This window comes from Euprymna scolopes, chromosome 21 (assembly GCF_053919585.1).
Source record: "Euprymna scolopes isolate OS-2025 chromosome 21, ASM5391958v1, whole genome shotgun sequence".
In the NCBI taxonomy this organism is placed as follows: Eukaryota; Metazoa; Mollusca; class Cephalopoda; order Sepiida; family Sepiolidae; genus Euprymna; species Euprymna scolopes.
The window spans coordinates 7223506-7250778 of NC_136502.1; the positions used below are offsets into that span (position 1 = coordinate 7223506).

At 34.2% G+C, this 27273-nt stretch overlaps 1 protein-coding gene across 2 annotated transcripts in view; it reads right to left on the minus strand.

The window, feature by feature from the left end:
* Positions 1–27273, minus strand: part of LOC145241983 (protocadherin beta-16-like) — a 408640-nt gene that overhangs the window by 21407 nt on the left and 359960 nt on the right. The window lies entirely within an intron of this gene.

Here is a 27273-nt window from a genome sequence, read left to right on the forward strand (position 1 = left end):
CTCTTCGTAGCTCTTCAACTTTTTGAGTAAAAACATAGGATGCTTTACTTTTTGGACGACCATTGTATGACAAAGTGCACTTTGGATACCCATGCATAGTCATCCTTCCCCACTGGTAAAAGTGCATAGATAATGGTCATGACTATGTAGAAAAAAAATTCTGAAGCGTAAAGGGTCGCTTGTTTTAATGGTACCACTTCCGTCTTTGTAACTCTTCAAATTTTTGAGTTAAAAAAATAGGAAGCTATACTTTTTGAACAACTCTCGTACACTCCACTCCAAATGGTGATCATATCGCTTCTGTTTATCTTATGGACTGTTTATTTTTAAATATAGGCTGACCCTCATCTAATAATACCATCCAAGGATGTATTATCTCCCTCCCACAAGGGAAGATGGCACAAGACCAAAATGTGGAATTTGAAATCAGCGCCCTAGTGGAACAAATGATGCTTAGGTAGACCTGTATGGCAACAGTTCAAAAGCCAGCAATAATCAAAATCTTTCTGATTCCCTCTCTTCTGATCTTGAGAAGGTGGTGCAATGGGGGAAAAGGTGGTTGGTTATTTTTAATGCATCGAAAACCAAGCTTCTCTCCTTTCATCATAATCACTCTGATCCGCACCATGCCTCAATTGAAATGATAGTTCTCGTCTTGGGGAAGCTCCATGTTTTAACAAACTTCTGGGACTGACCTTCACGTCTGGCCTGAAATGGACACATGCATCAAATCTGTCGCCAATATTGCTGGAAAAATAGTTGGATTACTGCACTGCTCCAATAGGTATCTCACTGCCAATGTAATCCTCTATCTGTATAAGAGCCAAGTATGCCCTGAAATGGATTACTGTTGTCACATCTGAACAAGAGCTGCCCAGCATGTCTTATCTTGTCTTGATGGAGTCAAAACAAGCAAGTCTTATCTTGATGGAGTCAAAACCAGCAGGTCTTATCTTGACGGAGTCAAAACCAGCAGGTTTTATCTTGATGGAGTCAAAACCAGCATGTCTTATCTTGATGGAGTAAAAACCAGCAGGTTTTATCTTGATGGAGTCAAAACCAGCATGTCTTATCTTGATGGAGTCAAAACAAGCAAGTCTTATCTTGATGGTGTCAAAACCAGCATGTCTTATCTTGATGGAGTCAAAACCAGCATGTCTTATCTTGATGGAGTCAAAACCAGCAGGTCTTACATTGATGGAGTCAAAACCAGCATGTCTTATCTTGATGAAATCAAAACCAGCATGTCTTATCTTGATGGTGTCAAAACCAGCATGTCTTATCTTGATGGAGTCAAAACAAGCAAGTCTTATCTTGATGGAGTCAAAACAAGCAAGTCTTATCTTGATGGTGTCAAAACAAGCAAGTCTTATCTTGATGGAGTCAAAACCAGCATGTCTTATCTTGATGGAGTCAAAACCAGCATGTCTTATCTTGATGGAGTCAAAACCAGCATGTCTTATCTTGATGGAGTCAAAACCAGCATGTTTTATCTTGATGGAGTCAAAACAAGCAAGTCTTATCTTGATGGTGTCAAAACCAGCATGTTTTATCTTGATGGAGTCAAAACAAGCAAGTCTTATCTTGATGGTGTCAAAACCAGCAGGTTTTATCTTGATGGAGTCAAAACCAGCATGTTTTATCTTGATGGAGTCAAAACCAGCAGGTCTTATCTTGATGGAGTCAAAACCAGCAAGTTTTATCTTGATGGAGTCAAAACCAGCATGTCTTATCTTGATGGAGTCAAAACCAGCATGTCTTATCTTGATGGAGTCAAAACAAGCAAGTCTTATCTTGATGGAGTCAAAACCAGCAGGTCTTATCTTGACGGAGTCAAAACCAGCAGGTTTTATCTTGATGGAGTCAAAACAAGCAAGTCTTATCTTGATGGAGTCAAAACCAGCAGGTCTTATCTTGACGGAGTCAAAACCAGCAGGTTTTATCTTGATGGAGTCAAAACCAGCATGTCTTATCTTGATGAAGTAAAAACCAGCAGGTTTTATCTTGATGGAGTCAAAACCAGCATGTCTTATCTTGATGGAGTCAAAACAAGCAAGTCTTATCTTGATGGTGTCAAAACCAGCATGTCTTATCTTGATGGAGTCAAAACAAGCAAGTCTTATCTTGATGGTGTCAAAACCAGCATGTCTTATCTTGATGGAGTCAAAACCAGCATGTCTTATCTTGATGGAGTCAAAACCAGCAGGTCTTACATTGATGGAGTCAAAACCAGCATGTCTTATCTTGATGAAATCAAAACCAGCATGTCTTATCTTGATGGTGTCAAAACCAGCAGGTCTTATCTTGATGGAGTCAAAACCAGCATGTCTTATCTTGATGGAGTCAAAACCAGCATGTCTTATCTTGATGGAGTCAAAACAAGCAAGTCTTATCTTGATGGTGTCAAAACCAGCATGTCTTATCTTGATGAAATCAAAACAAGCAAGTCTTATCTTGATGGTGTCAAAACCAGCATGTCTTATCTTGATGGAGTCAAAACCAGCATGTCTTATCTTGATGGAGTCAAAACCAGCAGGTCTTACATTGATGGAGTCAAAACCAGCATGTCTTATCTTGATGAAATCAAAACCAGCATGTCTTATCTTGATGGTGTCAAAACCAGCATGTCTTATCTTGATGGAGTCAAAACAAGCAAGTCTTATCTTGATGGAGTCAAAACAAGCATGTCTTATCTTGATGGTGTCAAAACCAGCATGTCTTATCTTGATGGAGTCAAAACCAGCAGGTCTTACATTGATGGAGTCAAAACCAGCATGTCTTATCTTGATGAAATCAAAACCAGCATGTCTTATCTTGATGGTGTCAAAACCAGCAGGTCTTATCTTGATGGAGTCAAAACCAGCAGGTTTTATCTTGATGGAGTCAAAACCAGCATGTCTTATCTTGATGGAGTCAAAACAAGCAAGTCTTATCTTGATGGTGTCAAAACCAGCATGTCTTATCTTGATGGAGTCAAAACCAGCACGTTTTATCTTGATGGAGTCCAAACAAGCAAGTCTTATCTCGATGGTGTCAAAACCAGCATGTCTTATCTTGATGGAGTCAAAACAAGCAAGTCTTATCTTGATGGTGTCAAAACCAGCATGTCTTATCTTGATGGAGTCAAAACAAGCAAGTCTTATCTTGATGGAGTCAAAACCAGCATGTCTTATCTTGATGGAGTCAAAACAAGCATGTCTTATCTTGATGGAGTCAAAACCAGCAGGTCTTATCTTGATGGAGTCAAAACCAGCATGTCTTATCTTGATGGAGTCAAAACAAGCAAGTCTTATCTTGATGGAGTCAAAACAAGCAAGTCTTATCTTGATGGAGTCAAAACAAGCATGTCTTATCTTGATGGAGTCAAAACCAGCATGTCTTATCTTGATGGAGTCAAAACAAGCATGTCTTATCTTGATGGAGTCAAAACAAGCATGTCTTATCTTGATGGTGTCAAAACAAGCAAGTCTTATCTTGATGGAGTCAAAACCAGCATGTCTTATCTTGATGGTGTCAAAACAAGCAAGTCTTATCTTGATGGAGTCAAAACCAGCATGTCTTATCTTGATGGTGTCAAAACAAGCAAGTCTTATCTTGATGGAGTCAAAACCAGCATGTCTTATCTTGATGGAGTCAAAACCAGCATGTCTTATCTTGATGGAGTCAAAACCAGCATGTCTTATCTTGATGGAGTCAAAACCAGCATGTCTTATCTTGATGGAGTCAAAACAAGCAAGTCTTATCTTGATGGTGTCAAAACCAGCATGTCTTATCTTGATGGAGTCAAAACCAGCATGTTTTATCTTGATGGAGTCAAAACCAGCAGGTCTTATCTTGATGGAGTCAAAACCAGCAAGTTTTATATTGATGGAGTCAAAACCAGCATGTCTTATCTTGATGGAGTCAAAACCAGCATGTCTTATCTTGATGGAGTCAAAACAAGCAAGTCTTATCTTGATGGAGTCAAAACCAGCATGTCTTATCTTGATGGAGTCAAAACCAGCATGTTTTATCTTGATGGAGTCAAAACCAGCATGTCTTATCTTGATGGAGTCAAAACAAGCAAGTCTTATCTTGATGGTGTCAAAACCAGCATGTCTTATCTTGATGGAGTCAAAACCAGCACGTTTTATCTTGATGGAGTCCAAACAAGCAAGTCTTATCTTGATGGTGTCAAAACCAGCATGTCTTATCTTGATGGAGTCAAAACAAGCAAGTCTTATCTTGATGGTGTCAAAACCAGCATGTCTTATCTTGATGGAGTCAAAACAAGCAAGTCTTATCTTGATGGAGTCAAAACAAGCAAGTCTTATCTTGATGGTGTCAAAACCAGCATGTCTTATCTTGATGGAGTCAAAACAAGCATGTCTTATCTTGATGGTGTCAAAACCAGCATGTCTTATCTTGATGGAGTCAAAACAAGCATGTCTTATCTTGATGGAGTCAAAACCAGCATGTCTTATCTTGATGGAGTCAAAACCAGCATGTCTTATCTTGATGGAGTCAAAACAAGCAAGTCTTATCTTGATGGAGTCAAAACAAGCAAGTCTTATCTTGATGGAGTCAAAACAAGCATGTCTTATCTTGATGGAGTCAAAACCAGCATGTCTTATCTTGATGGAGTCAAAACAAGCATGTCTTATCTTGATGGAGTCAAAACAAGCATGTCTTATCTTGATGGAGTCAAAACAAGCAAGTCTTATCTTGATGGAGTCAAAACCAGCATGTCTTATCTTGATGGAGTCAAAACAAGCATGTCTTATCTTGATGGAGTCAAAACCAGCATGTCTTATCTTGATGGAGTCAAAACCAGCATGTCTTATCTTGATGGTGTCAAAACCAGCATGTCTTATCTTGATGGAGTCAAAACAAGCAAGTCTTATCTTGATGGAGTCAAAACAAGCATGTCTTATCTTGATGGAGTCAAAACCAGCATGTCTTATCTTGATGGAGTCAAAACAAGCATGTCTTATCTTGATGGAGTCAAAACAAGCATGTCTTATCTTGATGGAGTCAAAACAAGCATGTCTTATCTTGATGGAGTCAAAACCAGCATGTCTTATCTTGATGGAGTCAAAACCAGCATGTCTTATCTTGATGGTGTCAAAACCAGCATGTCTTATCTTGATGGAGTCAAAACAAGCAAGTCTTATCTTGATGGAGTCAAAACAAGCATGTCTTATCTTGATGGAGTCAAAACCAGCATGTCTTATCTTGATGGAGTCAAAACCAGCATGTCTTATCTTGATGGAGTCAAAACCAGCATGTCTTATCTTGATGGAGTCAAAACAAGCAAGTCTTATCTTGATGGAGTCAAAACAAGCAAGTCTTATCTTGATGGAGTCAAAACAAGCATGTCTTATCTTGATGGTGTCAAAACCAGCATGTCTTATCTTGATGGTGTCAAAACCAGCATGTCTTATCTTGATGGAGTCAAAACAAGCATGTCTTATCTTGATGGAGTCAAAACCAGCATGTCTTATCTTGATGGAGTCAAAACAAGCAAGTCTTATCTTGATGGTGTCAAAACCAGCATGTCTTATCTTGATGGAGTCAAAACCAGCATGTTTTATCTTGATGGAGTCAAAACAAGCAAGTCTTATCTTGATGGTGTCAAAACCAGCATGTCTTATCTTGATGGAGTCAAAACCAGCATGTCTTATCTTGATGGAGTCAAAACAAGCAAGTCTTATCTTGATGGTGTCAAAACCAGCATATCTTATCTTGATGGAGTCAAAACCAGCATGTCTTATCTTGATGGAGTCAAAACAAGCAAATCTTATCTTGATGGTGTCAAAACCAGCATGTCTTATCTTGATGGAGTCAAAACCAGCATGTCTTATCTTGATGGAGTCAAAACCAGCATGTCTTATCTTGATGGAGTCAAAACCAGCATGTCTTATCTTGATGGAGTCAAAACCAGCACGTTTTATCTTGATGGAGTCAAAACCAGCATGTCTTATCTTGATGGAGTCAAAACCAGCATGTCTTATCTTGATGGAGTCAAAACCAGCATGTCTTATCTTGATGGAGTCAAAACCAGCATGTCTTATCTTGATGGAGTCAAAACCAGCATGTCTTATCTTGATGGAGTCAAAACCAGCAAGTCTTATCTTGATGGAGTCAAAACCAGCATGTCTTATCTTGATGGAGTCAAAACCAGCATGTCTTATCTTGATGGAGTCAAAACCAGCATGTCTTATCTTGATGGAGTCAAAACCAGCATGTCTTATCTTGATGGAGTCAAAACCAGCATGTCTTATCTTGATGGAGTCAAAACCAGCATGTCTTATCTTGATGGAGTCAAAACCAGCATGTCTTATCTTGATGGAGTCAAAACCAGCACGTCTTATCTTGATGGAGTCAAAACCAGCACGTTTTATCTTGATGGAGTCAAAACCAGCATGTCTTATCTTGATGGAGTCAAAACCAGCAAGTCTTATCTTGATGGAGTCAAAACCAGCATGTCTTATCTTGATGGAGTCAAAACCAGCATGTCTTATCTTGATGGAGTCAAAACCAGCAAGTCTTATCTTGATGGAGTCAAGACAAGCATGTCTTATCTTGATGGAGTCAAAACCAGCATGTCTTATCTTGATGGAGTCAAAACCAGCAAGTCTTATCTTGATGGAGTCAAGACAAGCATGTCTTATCTTGATGGAGTCAAAACCAGCACGTCTTATCTTGATGGAGTCAAGACAAGCATGTCTTATCTTGATGGAGTCAAAACCAGCATGTCTTATCTTGATGGAGTCAAAACAAGCAAGTCTTATCTTGATGGTGTCAAAACCAGCATATCTTATCTTGATGGAGTCAAAACCAGCATGTCTTATCTTGATGGAGTCAAAACAAGCAAATCTTATCTTGATGGTGTCAAAACCAGCATGTCTTATCTTGATGGAGTCAAAACCAGCATGTCTTATCTTGATGGAGTCAAAACCAGCATGTCTTATCTTGATGGAGTCAAAACCAGCATGTCTTATCTTGATGGAGTCAAAACCAGCACGTTTTATCTTGATGGAGTCAAAACCAGCATGTCTTATCTTGATGGAGTCAAAACCAGCATGTCTTATCTTGATGGAGTCAAAACCAGCATGTCTTATCTTGATGGAGTCAAAACCAGCATGTCTTATCTTGATGGAGTCAAAACCAGCATGTCTTATCTTGATGGAGTCAAAACCAGCAAGTCTTATCTTGATGGAGTCAAAACCAGCATGTCTTATCTTGATGGAGTCAAAACCAGCATGTCTTATCTTGATGGAGTCAAAACCAGCATGTCTTATCTTGATGGAGTCAAAACCAGCATGTCTTATCTTGATGGAGTCAAAACCAGCATGTCTTATCTTGATGGAGTCAAAACCAGCATGTCTTATCTTGATGGAGTCAAAACCAGCATGTCTTATCTTGATGGAGTCAAAACCAGCACGTCTTATCTTGATGGAGTCAAAACCAGCACGTTTTATCTTGATGGAGTCAAAACCAGCATGTCTTATCTTGATGGAGTCAAAACCAGCAAGTCTTATCTTGATGGAGTCAAAACCAGCATGTCTTATCTTGATGGAGTCAAAACCAGCATGTCTTATCTTGATGGAGTCAAAACCAGCAAGTCTTATCTTGATGGAGTCAAAACCAGCATGTCTTATCTTGATGGAGTCAAAACCAGCATGTCTTATCTTGATGGAGTCAAAACCAGCAAGTCTTATCTTGATGGAGTCAAGACAAGCATGTCTTATCTTGATGGAGTCAAAACCAGCACGTCTTATCTTGATGGAGTCAAGACAAGCATGTCTTATCTTGATGGAGTCAAAACCAGCATGTCTTATCTTGATGGAGTCAAAACCAGCAAGTCTTATCTTGATGGAGTCAAAACCAGCATGTCTTATCTTGATGGAGTCAAAACCAGCATGTCTTATCTTGATGGAGTCAAAACCAGCACGTCTTATCTTGATGGAGTCAAGACAAGCATGTCTTATCTTGATGGAGTCAAAACCAGCAAGTCTTATCTTGATGGAGTCAAAACCAGCATGTCTTATCTTGATGGAGTCAAAACCAGCATGTCTTATCTTGATGGAGTCAAAACAAGCAAGTCTTATCTTGATGGTGTCAAAACCAGCATGTCTTATCTTGATGGAGTCAAAACCAGCACATCTTATCTTGATGGAGTCAAAACAAGCAAGTCTTATCTTGATGGAGTCAAAACCAGCTTTTAAACCAGTAGGTGATGCTTTTTCTCTTCTTTACAACTTCTTTCCCACAGAAGAGGCGTTGTGAGCCTGTCTCTACTCTATTGCTATTTCCATGGCAAGTGCTTGACTGCACTCCAATCTACGCCCCCCCCCCCCGCTGGTCAAACTTTCACAAAATACACTCGACTACCTACAACTACTATATATGATTTCCGCCACTCTCTGTCTGTGTCTAAATCATATTAAACAAGGTTTCTTTCACAGAATGGCCTGCCTTTGGAACACTGTTCAGCTAGCATGCTTCCCGGTTGAATACAACATGGTAGCCTTCAAATCCAATGTAAACAAGTTCTTGTTAATCCCTTTCCAAAACAATCAAATTCTACCCAATTTACACCATTAACAATTACTATGCTGCCATCTTACATTCATTAACTCTTATCCTCGAGTGACTTTGGACCTTGGTAAACAATTACTCCCAGTAAAAAAAACCGAAAACCCTCTATCAACGTGTCAGAAGGCACAGAGTAACAGCGAAGTAGCTATCCTTAAAAATAGTAGTGACGCTTTCAGTCTCAATTGCATTCATCCTTTTTGCAATATGACGACATATTTGGTACAAATAAACCCCATTCTGTGCCTGACTTGTCGATCAATTTTCAATCATTTATGACCAACACTTTTGTTTTTAATTTTTGGGATGTTGTCATAAGATATACTGATCATTTATTAGATGGGTTGGTTGGTTGGTTGTTTTTGTTTTACGGCATATCAACCCTTTTCGGGTTATTTAATGCCGAATCCAAAGATTTTGAAGAAAAATCTTTTTAATAGAGTATATTTGTTGTTTTCACGTCGGTTTCTATTTAACCCATAGTTGGGACCCTAACAGGTACTACCACTCCGGGTCAGAGTGGACCTGGGAGCAATGGTAATTAAAGGGTGGCTCCACACTCCCCAAAGCCCACAAGCTGGGCCTCACCACTGGATATAGTTTAAGGTCATATCCAGGACCCCCATTGAGGGACTTTTACCCTCTGCAGGAGGGGGCAGTCGGCGTATTCTAATTGTTATATAGGAGTTTCATTGAGAGAGTCTTATTATACTTAGAGAGAGTTTTAGAGAGGGATGTTGTGAGAGAGATTGTTCGTTTTATGATGATTCATATATATTAAAAATATGTTCATTCTTAGACGTGTTGAAGAAGAAAGCTCTTAGAGTGAGGAGATAGTGTTCAGACAGTCTTAGTGTAGATATGAGATGTAGATTCACATTGTGGGCATGAGATGTGCATGTCACGACATTTTATAAGACAGACATATAATAACAATTCACTTTACCTTTTTGTAAGAATCACAAACACAAGACGAGCTTTATCAAAACACATGATGGGTTTATTTCTTCACGACCGACCGTGGTTTTCATCATCAAGAATTCAAAGCTTCACATTTTAGTTTCAAAGTGACGTCTCGCTTCCTAGACATTCGAATTCCCAGACCCTCTCTGACTTTCTAACTGACTGTCTCTCTTCCTATATTGAGACATCCATGCATGTCTGGCCACGTGAGCAAAATTCACGTGTTTCAACATGCGCGACTTTGAACGTTTCCGACATATGATTTCCCAATAACCTATTTTTTCTTTGATGTTTTTACAAAGGAATTCAACCTACATATCTAATTTATTTAACCCATATTTTATTATCCACATTCTTTCTAACAATTGAATAGTTTATTTATTAGTTATTTCATCAGAATTAACAATTTACTGGACATTCCATTTAAACCTATTGTTGTTTAAAACTTATATCCAAGGTTCGATTTCTGCTTTCTCTCATTTTATTTTCATTTTAAGTAATCTCTATTTTTATACTTACATGAAAAGGGGACAGCCCTTATCATGTAACATAATGCCCCAGTGACAGGGCCTTATTAGATGGGAGACAGCGTTAGTAACCTATAAATTAATTTGAATCAGTTTTAATAAATTTAATCTTGAATCTCTGAAGCACATGCAGCATTTGTTGAGAATCAATTTAGTTGTCTGAGTGTGAAATCAAAAGAAGTATTATTTCTTTATGACTTGCAGCTAAAAAATAAACATTTTCTAAATTTTAATTCCGAATGTGTGACTATTAACTTAAATCCCTACAGGACAGAACTTGAATGCCTACTAGACATTATCCTTTGTACAGAAGTTTTTCAGGGCAACCTGGCATACGGATACGTTTCCCTGTAATAAACCCTGACTAAACATTCAAACTCACATGTTATTCACGGCCTTAATAAGATCTCATCACAATAGCTAACTCACACTGGCTTTTACAAGGAATAGTGCACCTTCTCCAAGAGATGTTAACTCAAATAACACAAAGCTGGATACTCAACCAGACTAGATGAATTATTGTTCTGGAATCCAGTAAAACCAAGAAACCACAAACAAAAAAAAAAATATATATATATATACTATAAGATATTTAAATGGTCGGTTGTTGTTCTTATTTTTTTTACTAGCTCAGTTTGAGACGTAAAGGAGAACTACAATGGAATATTCAAAGTTTCATGTAATTCACATAAAGTTCCAGTGTTAGGCACAGGAAGGGGCTCACTTGATTTCTTTTTTATTTAATTTTTTTTTTACAAAGTAATCACCACTTATCAAGGCCCGAAAGCTACTCGAGGATAAGGGTTTATGAGTGTACAGTAGTTAACAGGACAATTTCGTAGTAATCAGTAGTAGTGGAAATTTGGTAAATTGGATTATTAAAAGGGGTGGCTCGTCAATAATTTGTTTATATTGGACTTGAAGACGACCATAATGTAGTCAGTTGGAAAGCAGAAAAACAGAAGAGAGTTCCACAGGTGTGCAGTTCTAAGAAAGAAGCTTTGTTCATGGAATCTACGTTTAGGTTTAGGCATAGATTAAGAGTGGAGGAAATTATTGATAGTGGATTCAGCTAGACGAGTGTTTTTTTGTGAAAGTCGGGCCAGAGAAACCATAGATTGGAGCTAAGACGAGCACTTGCCATGAAAATAACGTATTTCATTTCAGATCAGGAGTAAAGGTCAAACCCAGAAGCTTGTCAAAACATGCAGCCTCACTAAGACGAGAGCCATTCATTTCAATTGATACCAGACAGGGATCAGAGCGTTGATGATGTAAACATAGAAGCTTTGTTTTAGATGCATTAAAATTAACCAGCCACCCTTTTCCCCATTGTAGCACGTGATCAAGATCAGAGGAGAGATAATCAGAAAGAACTTGGTCGTTTACGGCCTTTGATGTGTTGTGTCTTCAGCAAAAATGTCTACGAATGATCTTCGGATTTGATTTGGGAGATCATTGATATAGAACAGGAAGAGAATTGAGCCCGGGATGGACTCCTGAGGGACTCCAGCATTAATACTGTAAGCTTCTGATTTCTACCCATCAACCACTAATAAGTTCTTATAAACCTATTAGAGAGAAATGGTTTAATAATTAAGAAGATATTTCCAGCTATACCATAGCTGGAGATTTTGTGGAGTAGATCTTTATGCCATACTCTATCAGAGGCTTTTTATATGTCAAGAGTAATTGCCCTAGAAAGGAAGCCTCTGGCAAGAGATTCGCTAATCCTATGAGATATAACTGTTAGCACACATGCTGTAGATCTAGCAGAACGGAAACCATATTGCATATCACTGAGGAGGTTATTTTTATTAAGGTGGTTGACTACTTCTCTATTTAACATAGATTTCAGCAACTTACTCATGACGCACAGGAGACTGGTTGGTCTATATTGAGAGGAACATGACCGATCACCTGAATTTTTAAACTGAAGTAAAACATTTCTATAACAGAAAATAGAAAATAAAATATTCAAAAGTGCCCCTCAAAATCATTTCAATGATAGAAAATGAAAAATATAAAATTATGCTCAACCAAAATTTAAAAAACACAAAAACCATTGTAATTCTAAAAATTTTTAAAAATAAACTATTATATTTTTTTTTACACAGCCAAAAAACATTCTCGCAAATAGAAAATAAACTATAAAAGTTCCCTAAAAAAATTCTGATCATTAAAATAGAAAATAAACATTTTAAAAAATTATGTCAAACAAAACAAAAAAAGTTCCAATTATAAGTTTAATTTAATTATTTGTTAATAAAATATTAAAATTCCCAATTATAAAAACACTTTCATTTTCTTGGACATTAATACTTAAAACAATAAAAAAAATAACAACAAAAAAAAACAAATTAATTGCTCCTCCTCCCCAAAAAATCCAACTTAAAAAATATAATGAGTAACCGTTTTTTTTATAAACACTACTTGTCTATTTATTTATTTAATTTAATTATTTGTTAATAAAATATTAATATTCCCAATTATTTGATTGTTTTGGACATTTATACTTAAAATAATTTAAAAAAAAATAAAAATAAAAATAAATTAATTGTTTCCTCTCCCAAAAAAATCCGACCTAAATATAATTCAAGGATGTGAGTTCCATATAGAAGCGTTGTTTTAATATGAATAAAATAAAATATGCATGAAGTGCGCTTAAAAGCCAAATCACAACGTAATATTAGGAAAATAAATAAATAGACAAGGTTCAAAAGAGAGTTGTAAATCTGATAGGCCCTGAACTGTCATCTAAGCTTCAGCTTCTGTCCCATCGACGTAATGTTGCATCCCTCTGCCTGTTCTACAAGTATTTTAATGGTGAATGCTCTGGCGAATTGCAGACACTTGTGCCCCCACGATGTAGACACCCTCGACAAACCCGACAGGCATCTAAATCCCACCCCCACACAGTAGAGATCCCTAGATGTAAAAGATCTTTCTACTCCAGTAGTTTCTTCCCCAGAACCGCTAATCTCTTGAATTCCATTCCAGGCCACTGCTTCCCCAACTGTACTGACATGCAGAAGTTCAAGTGCAACGTGGACCGACATTTTGCTGTCCAAATCCCAACATAGTACCCCAATAGTTGTTGCCCCTGATAGTAGTCCCCTACACCAAAGTGGCAATGTGCCTTGTTTGGGGTGAAAATGTAAAGAAAAAAAAACAAAACTTTACTTGTTTTAAATTTCAAACAAGTAAAATATTTGTTTATTTTCATATTACGTTTTGATTTGGCTTTCAAGCGCACTTGATGCGTATTTTATTTTATAATGTGTAACAGTTTTTTTTTATAAACCCTACTTGTCTATTTCCAATTTCAAAACCAGAAACTGTTTCTGTTAAACTGTTATGTTATCCTTTCTTAAAACTGTGTTTAGCTTATCTCACGGTCTGTATATTATAATCCGATTATAAGCATTAACAGAGATAATAATTGGAAGGAAACTCTAACACTTATAAAGGTAAGAGAGAAGATTTACAAAATAGAAGTTACAAAGTGAATATACGAGGAGCGTTCCAAAGTAATGTCTCCTATTTTTCTTATTCCGCCCGAATGGATTAGAAATGGTTGCAAATTACACTGTTATGAAGACTGACCTTATGCATCCATGATCTGAAAGTTTCATCTCTCTGTTGCAGATATGTACAATATGAGTCGCTAATAAAGCAACCTTGTCATGGACGTGTGTCAGAAGCAAAGATGTGTCACTGAATTCCTCCATGCATGAAAAATTGAACAGATCAACATTCACCGACACCTGTTAGGTTTGTCGATTTCATGATGGTGGCAGAAATGTGAGTGACAAAGCACGCTCAAGACTTTTCAACTGAGGCATCAAAAGAAGTGAATAAAAGTGTATTAAGAATTTTGGTGACTATGTGGAAAATAAATAACAAAAGGTCGTTCATATAAGGAAACCACTCTCGTCATTGTAGCTCAACGTTTTAAATTTGAAGTTAAAAAATATGAGGCCTTATATAATAGTGTCCACGATAGGAACAAATGCCAACGATAGAAACAAATGTTAATGATAAAAACAAGTGTCAACGAAGGAAACAAGTGTCAAGAAAATACAATAGAAGCATAAGTCAACGATAGAATTAAATGTCAAAGATAGAAACAAATATCAATGATAGAAGAAAGTGTCAACGTTAGGAACAAATGTCAAAGATAGAACTAAGAGTCTACGACAGAAAAAAGTTTCAAGAATAGAATAAAGTGTCAATGATAGAATAAAATTGTCAACAATAGAAACAAATATAAACGATAAGATAGAAACAAGTGTCAATGATAGATAATTTTTTCAACGATAGAGGCAGACGAATGCATTCTACTTATAAAAGTACGATATGAATGCATTCTACTTATAAAAGTACGATATGAATGCATTCTACTTATAAAAGTAAGATATGAATGTATTCTACTTATAAAAGTACTATATGAATGCATTCTACTTATAAAGGTACTATATGAATGCATTCTACTTATAAAAGTACTATATGAATTCATTCTACTTATAAAAGTACTATATGAATGCATTCTACTTATAAAAGTACTATATGAATGCATTCTACTTATAAAAGTAAGATATGAATGTATTCTACTTATAAAAGTACTATATGAATGCATTCTACTTATAAAGGTACTATATGAATGCATTCTACTTATAAAAGTACTATATGAATTCATTCTACTTATAAAAGTACTATATGAATGCATTCTACTTATAAAAGTACTATATGAATGCATTCTACTTATAAAAGTAAGATATGAATGTATTCTACTTATAAAAGTACTATATGAATGCATTCTACTTATAAAAGTACTATATGAATGCATTCTACTTATAAAAGTACTATATGAATGCATTCTACTTATAAAAGTACTATATGAATGCATTCTACTTATAAAGGTACTATATGAATGCATTCTACTTATAAAAGTACTATATGAATTCATTCTACTTATAAAAGTACTATATGAATGCATTCTACTTATAAAAGTACTATATGAATGCATTCTACTTATAAAAGTAAGATATGAATGTATTCTACTTATAAAAGTACTATATGAATGCATTCTACTTATAAAGGTACTATATGAATGCATTCTACTTATAAAAGTACTATATGAATGCATTCTACTTATAAAAGTACTATATGAATGCATTCTACTTATAAAAGTACTATATGAATGCATTCTACTTATAAAAGTACTATATGAAGGCATTCTACTTATAAAGGTACTATATGAATGCATTCTACTTATAAAAGTACTATATGAATGCATTCTACTTATAAAAGTACTATATGAATGCATTCTACTTATAAAAGTACGATATGAATGCATTCTACTTATAAAAGTACTATATTAATGCATTCTACTTATAAAAGTACGATATGAATGCATTCTACTTATAAAATTAAGATATGAATGCATTCTACTTATAAAAGTACGATATGAATGCATTCTACTTATAAAAGTACGATATGAATGTATTCTACTTATGAAAGTACTATATGAATGCATTCTACTTATAAAAGTACGATATGAATGCATTTTACTTATAAAAGTACTATATGAATGCATTCTACTTATAAAAGTACTATACGAATGCATTCTACTTATAAAAGTACTATATGAATGCATTCTACTTATAAAAGTACTATATGAATGCATTCTACTTATAAAAGTACGATATGAATGTATTCTACTCATAAAAGTACGATATGAATGCATTCTACTTATAAAAGTACTATATGAATGCATTCTACTTATAAAAGTACGATATGAATGTATTCTGCTTATAAAAGTACGATATGAATGTATTCTACTTATAAAAGTACGATATGAATGTATTCTACTTATAAAAGTACTATATGAATGCATTCTACTTATAAAAGTACTATATGAATGCATTCTACTTATAAAAGTACTATACGAATGCATTCTACTTATAAAAGTACTATATGAATGCATTCTACTTATAAAAGTACTATATGAATGTATTCTACTTATGAAAGTACTATATGAATGCATTCTACTTATAAAAGTACTATACGAATGCATTCTACTTATAAAAGTACTATATGAATGCATTCTACTTATAAAAGTACTATACGAATGCATTCTACTTATAAAAGTACTATATGAATGCATTCTACTTATAAAAGTACTATATGAATGCATTCTACTTATAAAAGTACGATATGAATGTATTCTACTTATGAAAGTACTATATTAATGCATTCTACTTATAAAAGTACTATACGAATGCATTCTACTTATAAAAGTACTATACGAATGCATTCTACTTATCAAAGTACTATACTAATGTATTCTACTTATAAAAGTACTATACGAATGCATTCTACTTATTAAAGTACTATACGAATGCATTCTACTTATAAAAGTACTATATGAATGCATTCTACTTATAAAAGTACTATACTAATGTATTCTACTTATAAAAGTACTATACGAATGCATTCTACTTATAAAAGTACTATACGAATGCATTCTACTTATAAAAGTACTATACGAATGCATTCTACTTATAAAAGTACTATACGAATGCATTCTACTTATAAAAGTACTATACTAATGTATTCTACTTATAAAAGTACTATACGAATGCATTCTACTTATAAAAGTACTATATGAATGCATTCTACTTATAAAAGTACTATACGAATGCATTCTACTTATAAAAGTACTATACGAATGTATTCTACTTATAAAAGTACTATACGAATGCATTCTACTTATAAAAGTACTATACGAATGCATTCTACTTATAAAAGTACTATATTAATTCATTCTACTTATAAATGTACTATACGAATGTATTCTACTTATAAAAGTATGATATGAATGCATTCTACTTATAAAAGTATGATATGAATGCATTCCACTTATAGAAGTACGATATGAATGCATTCTACTTATAGAAGTACGGTATGAATGCATTCTACTTATAAAAGTACGATATGAATGCATTCTACTTATAAAAGTACTATATGAATGTATTCTACTTATAAAAGTACTATATTAATGCATTCTACTTATAAAAGTACTATACGAATGCATTCTACTTATAAAAGTACGATATGAATGCATTCTACTTATAAAAGTACTATATGAATGCATTCTACTTATAAAAGTACTATATTAATGCATTCTACTTATAAAAGTACTATACGAATGCATTCTACTTATAAAAGTACTATATTAATGCATTCTACTTATAAAAGTACTATACGAATGCATTCTACTTATAAAAATACTATACAAATGCATTCTACTTATAAAAGTACTATACGAATGCATTCTACTTATAAAAATATTATACGCATGCATTCTACTTATAAAAGTATTATATTAATGCATTCTACTTATAAAAGTACTATACGAACGCATTCTACTTATAAAAATACTATACAAATGCATTCTACTTATAAAAGTACGATATGAATGCATTCTACTTATAAAAATACTATATTAATGCATTCTACTTATAAAAGTACTATACGAAGGCATTCTGCTTATAAAAATACTATATGACAGTTATGTAATTCCGAAATACTATAAAAGACTCGTCTCCTTTGTATTCTTATCTATCATCCTTTAGATGTTCTTTAATACTTGCATTATCTGTTTTACGGCATATCAACCGTTTTTGAGGTTATTTAATTCCTACATACACCAAAAAGATAATGTCATCGATCTTTTAGCATATCACTCGTTTGGGAGTCAAAACATTAGAAAAAGCGGACCAAGTAAAGAATAGATACCCTGTAGCAGACGACGCCGCCTAGCGGTGCCAGGTGTACATTTCAACTAACACCGGTGATTCGACCTTGACATTGGCACAAGCACATGGCGTCGGTTGTTTTTAAACACGTCAAATAGCAAACATGCTCGAATATTCACCAGCATTTAAAAAATATTTATTTACAAAACCTTTGAAGATTTAAAAGAAAAGTATATATTTACAGATTGATTTTTATGTACCGTGTGTTGGGGAGGGGGGTTCTGTGTGCGTTTTTAAGACAATTCAATATGTATTCTTTAAAATATTAACTTCAGCGACAATTAATATATTTTCAAAATAATATTTTTAAATATTACATTTTGACGAATATTCGCGAGCAAGATTTTTTTAAAAATAAAAGATATTTCAATAAATGGGTGTCTTTCTGAGTGTGTTTTTAATATATTTACAGAACTTTTTAATAATTATTTTATTCTTTTTATCAAAGAAAAATAGAACTTTTATAATGACATATATATTATGGACTGTTTTTCAAACATCGAAATTTAAAAATTAAAGTTAGTTTTATTTTTAAAAAAAGACGTGGTGTTTTTTTCAATTAAATTATAAACTTTATTTGAACTTTCAACAAACTTTTACAGACATAAAAATAGACTTTATAGATATTTTACAATAATTTTTTAAAAATATATTAACGAAAAGTTTTTTTTTATCATTTCATTGTTGAATAAAATTTCAAAGTAATAAATGGTGAAAAAAAATATCTCGAAAAGAAAAAACACCTCGTCTTTTTTTGTTGTTGTTGTTTTAAATAAAACTTTAATTTTAAAATTTCAATGTTTGAAAAACAGTCCATAATATATATTTCATTGTAAAAGTTCTATTTTTGTTTGATAAAAAGAATAAAACAGTTAATAATAATAAAAAAAACAACAACAGTCCATTAAGTTCAAATAAAGACTGTTTGAATAAAACTAAAAAATAAAGGTTCATTCTATACGGTTTTGGCCATTTTTTTTTTGGTACGTTTTTAATACAATTCAATATTTATTTACAGTGCGATGTATGTCGGTGGTCAGTGAAGGAGAAATCCTTTTAGGCCGAGGCAATTTTTTATGCATAATAAAATCACAAGTATAAACAATCGAGATTAAAAAAATATATTATTTTATTCACATATCTTTTTATAATTTTTATTTTTATAAAGATGAAATGTAGTATCACAAGATAGAAATCTTTTTATAATTTTTATTTTTATTTAAAAAAAAAACGCACCCAGAAAGACACCCATTTATTGAAATATCTTCTATTTTAAAAAAAATCTTGCTCGCAAATATTCGTAAAAATTTAATATTTCAAAATATTATTTGAAAAAATATATTAATTGTCGCTGAAGTTAATATTTTAAAGAATAATTAAATAAATATTTAATTGTCTTAAAAACGCACACAGAACCCCCCCCACACACACACAAAACACGGTACATAAAAATCAATCTTGGTCGCAAAAATTCGAAACAGAAAGAGACACCCATTTATTTAAATATCGTTTATTTAAATACGTTCGTTTTGTTACTCACTTAAAAAAAATGTTTTGTAAATATATACTTTTTCTTTTAAATCTTCAACAGTTTTCTAAATATATTTAAAAAAAAAAATTGCTGGCGAATATTCGAGCAAGTTTACTATTTGACGTGTTTAAAAACAACCGGCACCATGTGCTTGTGCCAATGTAAAGGTTGAATCACCGGTGTTAGTTGAAATGTATGCCTGGCACCGCCAGGCGACGTCGTCTGCTACAGGGTATCTATTCTTTACTTGATCCGAAAAAGCTTGACTCATTTGTTTTACAACGTTTTATAACTTAGCAATCGCTAGGCTGAGCTAGCAAATCCCAGAATTTTTGGACTCTCTACCAAAATTAAAATGTGACACAGGATCTGTTTAAAATAGAAAGTCCAGCTACCTTCACAAAAGGGCACTCTGGACAGGTAGATAAATAGCAGATCTGTGAGTTTCCTTTCCTAAAGGAAAAAAAAAACGATGGAGTTAGCCAAATCGCTTCCTTTGAGGAGGAGGAGGAGGAGGAGGAGGAGGAGGAGGCGAAATCTGAGTGGAGGGTTTCCTGAGATCCAGCAGAAAAAAAGTAATTATTTCGTAACTGATGTCGCCAGTGTAAAGAGATTAAGATTGCTTAATTTATGCCCACTCAATTATACAAGATTATAAAAGAGAATTCAATTAAATTTATTTATCTGAAATGCAAGTCCAATGCTTCTAAAGTTGAACTGTGACAAGAATTTTATAAAACGAAATAATCTAATATATAAAGAGCAGTTGTGTGTGTGTTTGTATGTCCAGCTAAATATCTCAACTACAAAACAAAAACCCACAATGTTGGTATATGCTTGATCAACGTTGCCCTAGAGCAGCGTTTCTCAACCTTTGGTGATCTGTGGCTCCCTTACTTAGAATCTCAGCATTCGTAGTTCTCTGTATTTTAAAAAAAAGTGCAGATTTTGTTTTATGTTGTTTATTTAGTCTGAAATTATTATTTATTTAGTCTGAAATTATAAATCACAGTGAAAATTTTGTTGAAAATGAAACACTTGCTGTTGAGCTCGTGTGACGAGGAATTATGTCCGGCTCCGTCTTGGACACAGCCAGGCGAATATTGTTTCTAACATCAAGACAGCTACTGGACTTAATTTTATTGGTCGCCACGACAGAAAATCCACATTCAAAAAGATATGTTGTTGCAAATTTTATGAATATTACTGATACTGAATATTACTGATATTGTTTCTGAATAAGGGATATGCATCCTGAACAGACAACCAGAATCTGAAGATATCTTTTTCTTACTGAAGGCCAGCTTTATTGTTTATTGCCAGTTCTTCTTCAGCTTCAGTAGGTTCAATTTCAGTGTTTCTGTGCATTTTCAATTACATTTTTCTAGCATTGTCTAATGGCTCCATGATCAAAGACCCGTTGCCCCCTTAGGAAACCATGAGCAACGCTACCCTAGAGGAATAGTATCTAAAATTTAGAACATAATATTTATTCTTGGAGGATCAACTGGACCAGGTGTTCGTCGAGGGGGATGTTTTCAGTGTTATTATATACTGATTTTGGAAGAAAATGCCAACTAATTCCACAAGAAATCTATTATATAAAGCAAAGTTTCTGTGTGTATGTGTGTGCGTATGTCCAACCAGAAAAGAAAGTAGAGACGAAAGAGGGAGTTGGGGAGGGAAAATATAAAGAGACGGACAGAAAGAGAGATAGAAGGTTTGTTTGTTTGTTTGTTTGTTTTTTATATATATATAAAAATAGGTTATTTTTCCCGGGCAATACCGATTAGCCCTGCTGGTGTAAAATAAATTAAATGAAAAGAACGCAAATTAAACGCCTCTGAAGATAATTATGCTTTTTTTTTTTACTGTTAATCTGTTGTGTGCAAAGAAAAAAAAAGATCAAATATTCCAATTTGTTTCGCTAGGCTCAGCAAAATACGAAAGCACAAACATAACCTCCTCCTTCTCCTCCTCTTCCTCCTCCTCCCCTATACAAATAAACAAATACATAAACAAGCAGGCAGGCATACTAAAATTGACAGTTTAACCATTTTAAAGGTAATTTAATTAAAAAAAAAAGGAAATTTCAATCAGAGAAATATTAAAGACATTTTTTTTTTAAATACTAGCAAAAATTTTTGCATTATTTTAATTAATTTAACTACTGTTCTCATCTTGACTGTTATTTGCTAAATATGTCAATCGATGTATCCTCCGACCTTCTCCAGGTATATACATCGCCATGTTTAGTAAAGGAAAAAGGGTTAACACTAGACTTCCGAAGTTTCATATCTTGGGTTCTAGTTGCGAGTAAAATATAAAAAAAATATAATTTTTTTAATCAATTGAACTACTATTCTCAGGATTGTTATTGGCACAGTATTTCGATCGAGGTAACCTCAGATCTTCTTCAGGTTTATATATCGCCATGTTTGATATTGGTAAAGTGTTGACTCTATACTCCTGAGTCTGTGCAAATAACTCTCAAGATAAGAATCTTACTTAGGCTAATCCAAAAAAATGCATAAACCATTCTTCATTTAAAAATTCGAACTGCAAAGGCAAAATTTTATTTTATTAACCCTTGCAGCACAAATGTCCACAGAAGCTCTACAAAGTACATTAGATTTTAAAAACACAACGTAAGTAAAGATAGATTAGAGATCTATGTACGAGATGTTCGACTTACTCTTTCTTCTTTCCTTTGCATTATTTATGACTTTAAAAGCAAGTAAGTTTTCACAGGAATGAGTTAACTCAAAATATTTTCCGACCAATAAAAATTCGGTCAACATCATAAAGTAACAATCCTGCATGAAATTAAACGAGCTTATGAAATGGTCAACAGAATTCAGAGGTCTTCTGAGACGGAGTACACCTGCGACTCGATGTGTAGGTCCTCGACCTTCGACATCAACAACGTCCATCCTAAAAGACTGAAGTTTCTTTAAACCTGCAGCTATATCTCCAGTGAACATAGTCACCCAAAAAGTAAACTCTCTCTCTCTCTCTCACACACACACACACACACACACACACACACACACACACACACACACACACACACACACACACACACACACACTCAACAAAACTTTGAAGAAGAACTTTCTGACGCTTTTGTCTAGTTTTTATTCATGAACTTTAAAACTTCTCAACAAAGTTTGGTCTTTTAAAGAATATTTTACATCGCTGTAAAATTATTTCGTTTTCATTTTTCTTTGAAAAATTCCTGAACTTCCTCATTCCATCGCTATGTCACCATATTTTGACTTGAACGCCATGATTAATTTCAGAAGAGTTTCTGATGGGTAACTAATCTGTACAAGTCCTGGAGATGAAAAAGAGTGTTCAGAGGGTAGCTGATCTCTATAAGCCTTGGATTTTAAAATTTTGCAGGTAAAGACAAAGCTCTTTCTCGTGCGAACATGAAAAAATATTTGTGGGAATTTTAAAGCATCCAATATTTTTATGGAGCAATTCCAGTAGCAATGGCCAATCACTCTTTATCTGAAAGTATATCGTTTAAACTCCTTGGCTTAACGTTCACATGAAACATGAGTTGGAACAATTACATTGAGAGTATTGCCAGGACCGCTGCAGAGAAGGTAGGCTCTCTCTACCGTGCTAGAAAGCTATTAATGCCTGAAAGTATCCTGTACCTCTATAAGGCCACCGTTCGCCCATGTATGGAGTATTGTTGTCATATTTGGGCTGGTGCATCTGCTACTAGTCTTTCACTCCTAGACAAGGTGCAAAAGAGAGTCGCCAACCTAATAGGTCCTGGACTGTCTAAGCTTCAGCCTCTGTCCCATCGATGAAATGTAGCATCCCTCTGTCTGTTCTACAAGTACTTTAATGGTGAATGCTCTGACGAACTGCCAGCACTTGTACCCCCTCGATATTAATGCCCCCGACAAACCCGCCAAGCAGCTAAATCCCACCCCTTCACAGTAGAGATCCTTAGATGTAAGAGAGCCTTCTACTCCAGTACTTTCTTCCCCAGAACCGCTAGACTTTGGAATTCCCTTCCGGGTCCCTGCTTCCCCAACTGTACAGACATGAAGAAGTTCAAGTGTAACATGAACCGATATCTTGCTGCCCAACTCCCTACATAGTACCCATGTAGCTTATGTCCCGGAAAGTAACCCCCTATATCAAAGTGGCAATGTGCCTTGTTTGGGGCGAAAATGTAAAAAAAAAAAAATTCTGGTTTCTGATTGGTTGCTTGCAGAACGTGGATTCATTTGATTTGTTAGTTCCTATCGCCAGTGCTATAAGAAAAACCTTCCAATTTTCTTTAATCATAGTCTCATGTATATATTTTTTTCTTCATAAGTTTTGGTTTGGGTTTCGATTCAAGTTGATGCCCCCATGTCATATGGCTATATTGTATTATTTTTGAAATCACAAGGATCGAATTGACTCTATAATAGTATATACAAACATATATATGTAAGTGAATAGTATGACTGGGCTACGCCGGGTGTCCCTACTAACTTAGATAAATATTTTTGCAGTTTTAACAAAAGAGCTACAAAACCACTTGGCCTTCGGGACAAGATCAAACAAGATCAAAGTGTAGTATCTGTTCTTCAGATGCTGCACTTCTATTTCTTGTTCTCTTTCGGTGGAGGAGAAATCCTTCACAACTGAGACAATTTTTATTTTTGTACCTTTTCTCCACGTTAAAAAACAACCCTGGTGTCTAACTCTGTCCCGTGGGGAGGCATAGTGAAAAAAAAAAAAAAAAAAAGAAAAAGTCCAATGTGAACAAGTTCTAATTGAATCGTCCCCCTAAGTAATCCCAGTTACAAAATTCTCACTGTTTACTATGCTAAAATCACAATGACTAATGTATACCTATTAAACCTTATCCTCGAGTGGCCTCTGGGCCTTGATAAGTTGTGACACCCATGTAAAAAAAAAAAAAAAAAAAGGTACAATTATATCAGAGCGTCTCCATTTACACTGCACATCTACAGAATGTCAACATCAATATATTACATATGAATGAGTCCGCTGCAGAATTTCGAAAGGTCTTGCTAGTTATCATTATTATTATCATCATCATTATTATTATCATTATTATTATTATTATTAGTAGTAGTAGTAGTAGTAGTAGTAGTAGTATAATTTTAACTTGCTTTATTATGACATATCCGATGTGTCCAAAGTGCTTGATTCCAAATATGTGACAATACTGCCGAATAGTTTTGTATCCTGTAAGCATCCTATGTGCATGACATCACAGTCACATATATTCTCATTTTCGAATTGAACCCTATATTTAATCTGCAGGGGGAGATTGTTCTCATCCAGTCAATCATAACAGGATTTCAAGTAATTTTGAATTATATGTACTGAGGATTCGAATTTCTAACCTCCAGAAGACTGTCGCTTATAACTGTTTATTTATTTATTTTTACTTAGCGTTTTATCCGTTGCGCCACAGGTCTCTGTGGTTTAATTGGAAATTCTGTACAAAATTTGGAGTTCAACAAGAATCTCCTGAAACTGATTGAAACGGTGTAAGAATAACATTCAAGATGAGAAGAGTGGTATCGTACTTATCAAAATAACTATTTACGCCTCATAGATGATGTAAAACATTATGCGACATGTTTTTTGTACTCTTTTGAGTTGAGTAGTGAGATGTTTGTTCACATTACATTTAAACTTCTGGAGGTTAGTACAGTCAGTGAAAGGCAAGAAACAGGGATAGAATTCCAAAGTCCAGCAGTCCGAGGGAAGAAACTATTAGAGTAGAAATTTTCCCAGCATCTGGGGACCGCAACAATGAAGAGGTGGGATTTTGTTGTTTACTGGTTTAGTTAACAGTATGCACGTCGAGGAGGTACAAATTCTATGAGTTCATCAGAGCACGTTCGATTTAAGTACTTGTACATCAAGCACAGGAATACAACATTGTAGAAATGGACAGAGGTTGGATCCATTAGATTTGAAACTTTTTTTTTAACCCTAAGAGTGAGAGACTAGTAGTAGATGCACCGTGGATGAATTATAGCTTTGTAAAGATATAAGATACTCTCTTGTGAGAGTAATTTTCTAGCATGGTAAAGGAAGCCCACTTTCTTTGCAACAGCTTTGGCAATGTCCTCAATGTATTTGTTCCAATTCATGTTGCCTTTGAATATTAAGCAAAGAAGTTTGAAGGATGGTCTCTCAGGTGGGATATTATTTGTCATGACATTCGGTGGTTGAGAAGTTTTTTCTAGTTGTTAAAGGAAAGTAGTTCAGTCTTAGTAGCATTAATTGTTAGTTTCCACTAACTGCCCCATTCTACATTCACAGAGGATAGAGCATAGATTATGCGACAGATTTTTGAATTGCCTTCTCTGAAAGCGTTTCCTCCAAGACAATGTACAGTAAATTGTATCTCCATACAATGAGAAAAACTTGACTACACGTTAAATTAAATAAGATATAGCTTCCTTAATTGACTTCGACAACGCTATAATTAAATTATGTCGTATGAAAACGCTCAACATGAAATTTTATGAGTAAATTTTAAATTTCAAATTTTTTTCAATCAAAATATCATTCAATTTAAAAATGCCATTTTATTCCCACCAAATATTGCTACACTTTAGCAAAATAGCATAAAACTAGCTGTTTTTAATTTGTTATTAGTTGATTAACTCATCATCAGGCAATACATGATAGCTATAATCTAACAAATTACATCTGTTGTATACTGGGAGAGTATCGTTTATGTAGAGTGTGTGTATATATGATGTATATGTATCTCTTGTATATATATATATATATATATATATATATATATATATATATACAAGAGATACATATATATATATATATAGATCTATCTATCTATCTATCTATCTATCTATCTATCTATATATATATACATATATACAAGAGATACACACACACACACACACACACACACACACACATATATATATATATATATATGATTGTTGAGCTGGATTAAATCCGACGATATGAAATAAAATGGAGGTGGAAGGACTAATTTACATAAGGAAAACACGCTGCTCTCCCCCATCATTATATATAGCCCCAATCCTCCGACTCTCTCGTCAATGACCATCCCTCTTGAAGAAGCCCGCATAAATCGGGCGAAACGTTGAGTATCCAGGTCCTTCCACCTCCATTTTATTTCATATATATATATATATATATATATATATATATATATATTATATATATAGTAAGTTATAAAATATATATGGCGATTAAACTACACTGAATATTCCGTGTTTCATCCACTTTAGGATTCTTCAGGCTTATAAACGTAATATTCAGTGTAGCTTAATCGCCATATATATTTTATAACTTACTCTATATATATGTATATATATATATATATATATATATATTGTAGTTGTCTGTCGTTTTTATATACGCACCTTCTATTGAGATTTTAGTTAGCCAATCAGCTTTCTAGTATCCACCACACCCTTCCCATCAGTCAATGAACATGCACTTACAGGACAAAGGCCCATTTGACCTCTGGGTGACCTGTTTCTTTGTGTGTGTGCTCCATTTGGATACTAGAAAGCTGATTGGCTAACTAAAATCTCAATAGAAGGTGTGTATATAAAAACGACAGACAATCGCAAAATTCGCTCATAAGCCTAAAGAATCCTAGGGTGGATGAAACACGGAATATTCAGTGTAGCTTAATTGCCATATATATTTTATAACTTACTAACTAGTTCTACCTACGTATTGAGCACTGTTGAAGTAAATACTTAAAGTTTATGCATAAATTTATACTTTCATATATTAATTTTATGTGAGTAAATGAAGTAGTTATATATATATATATATATAT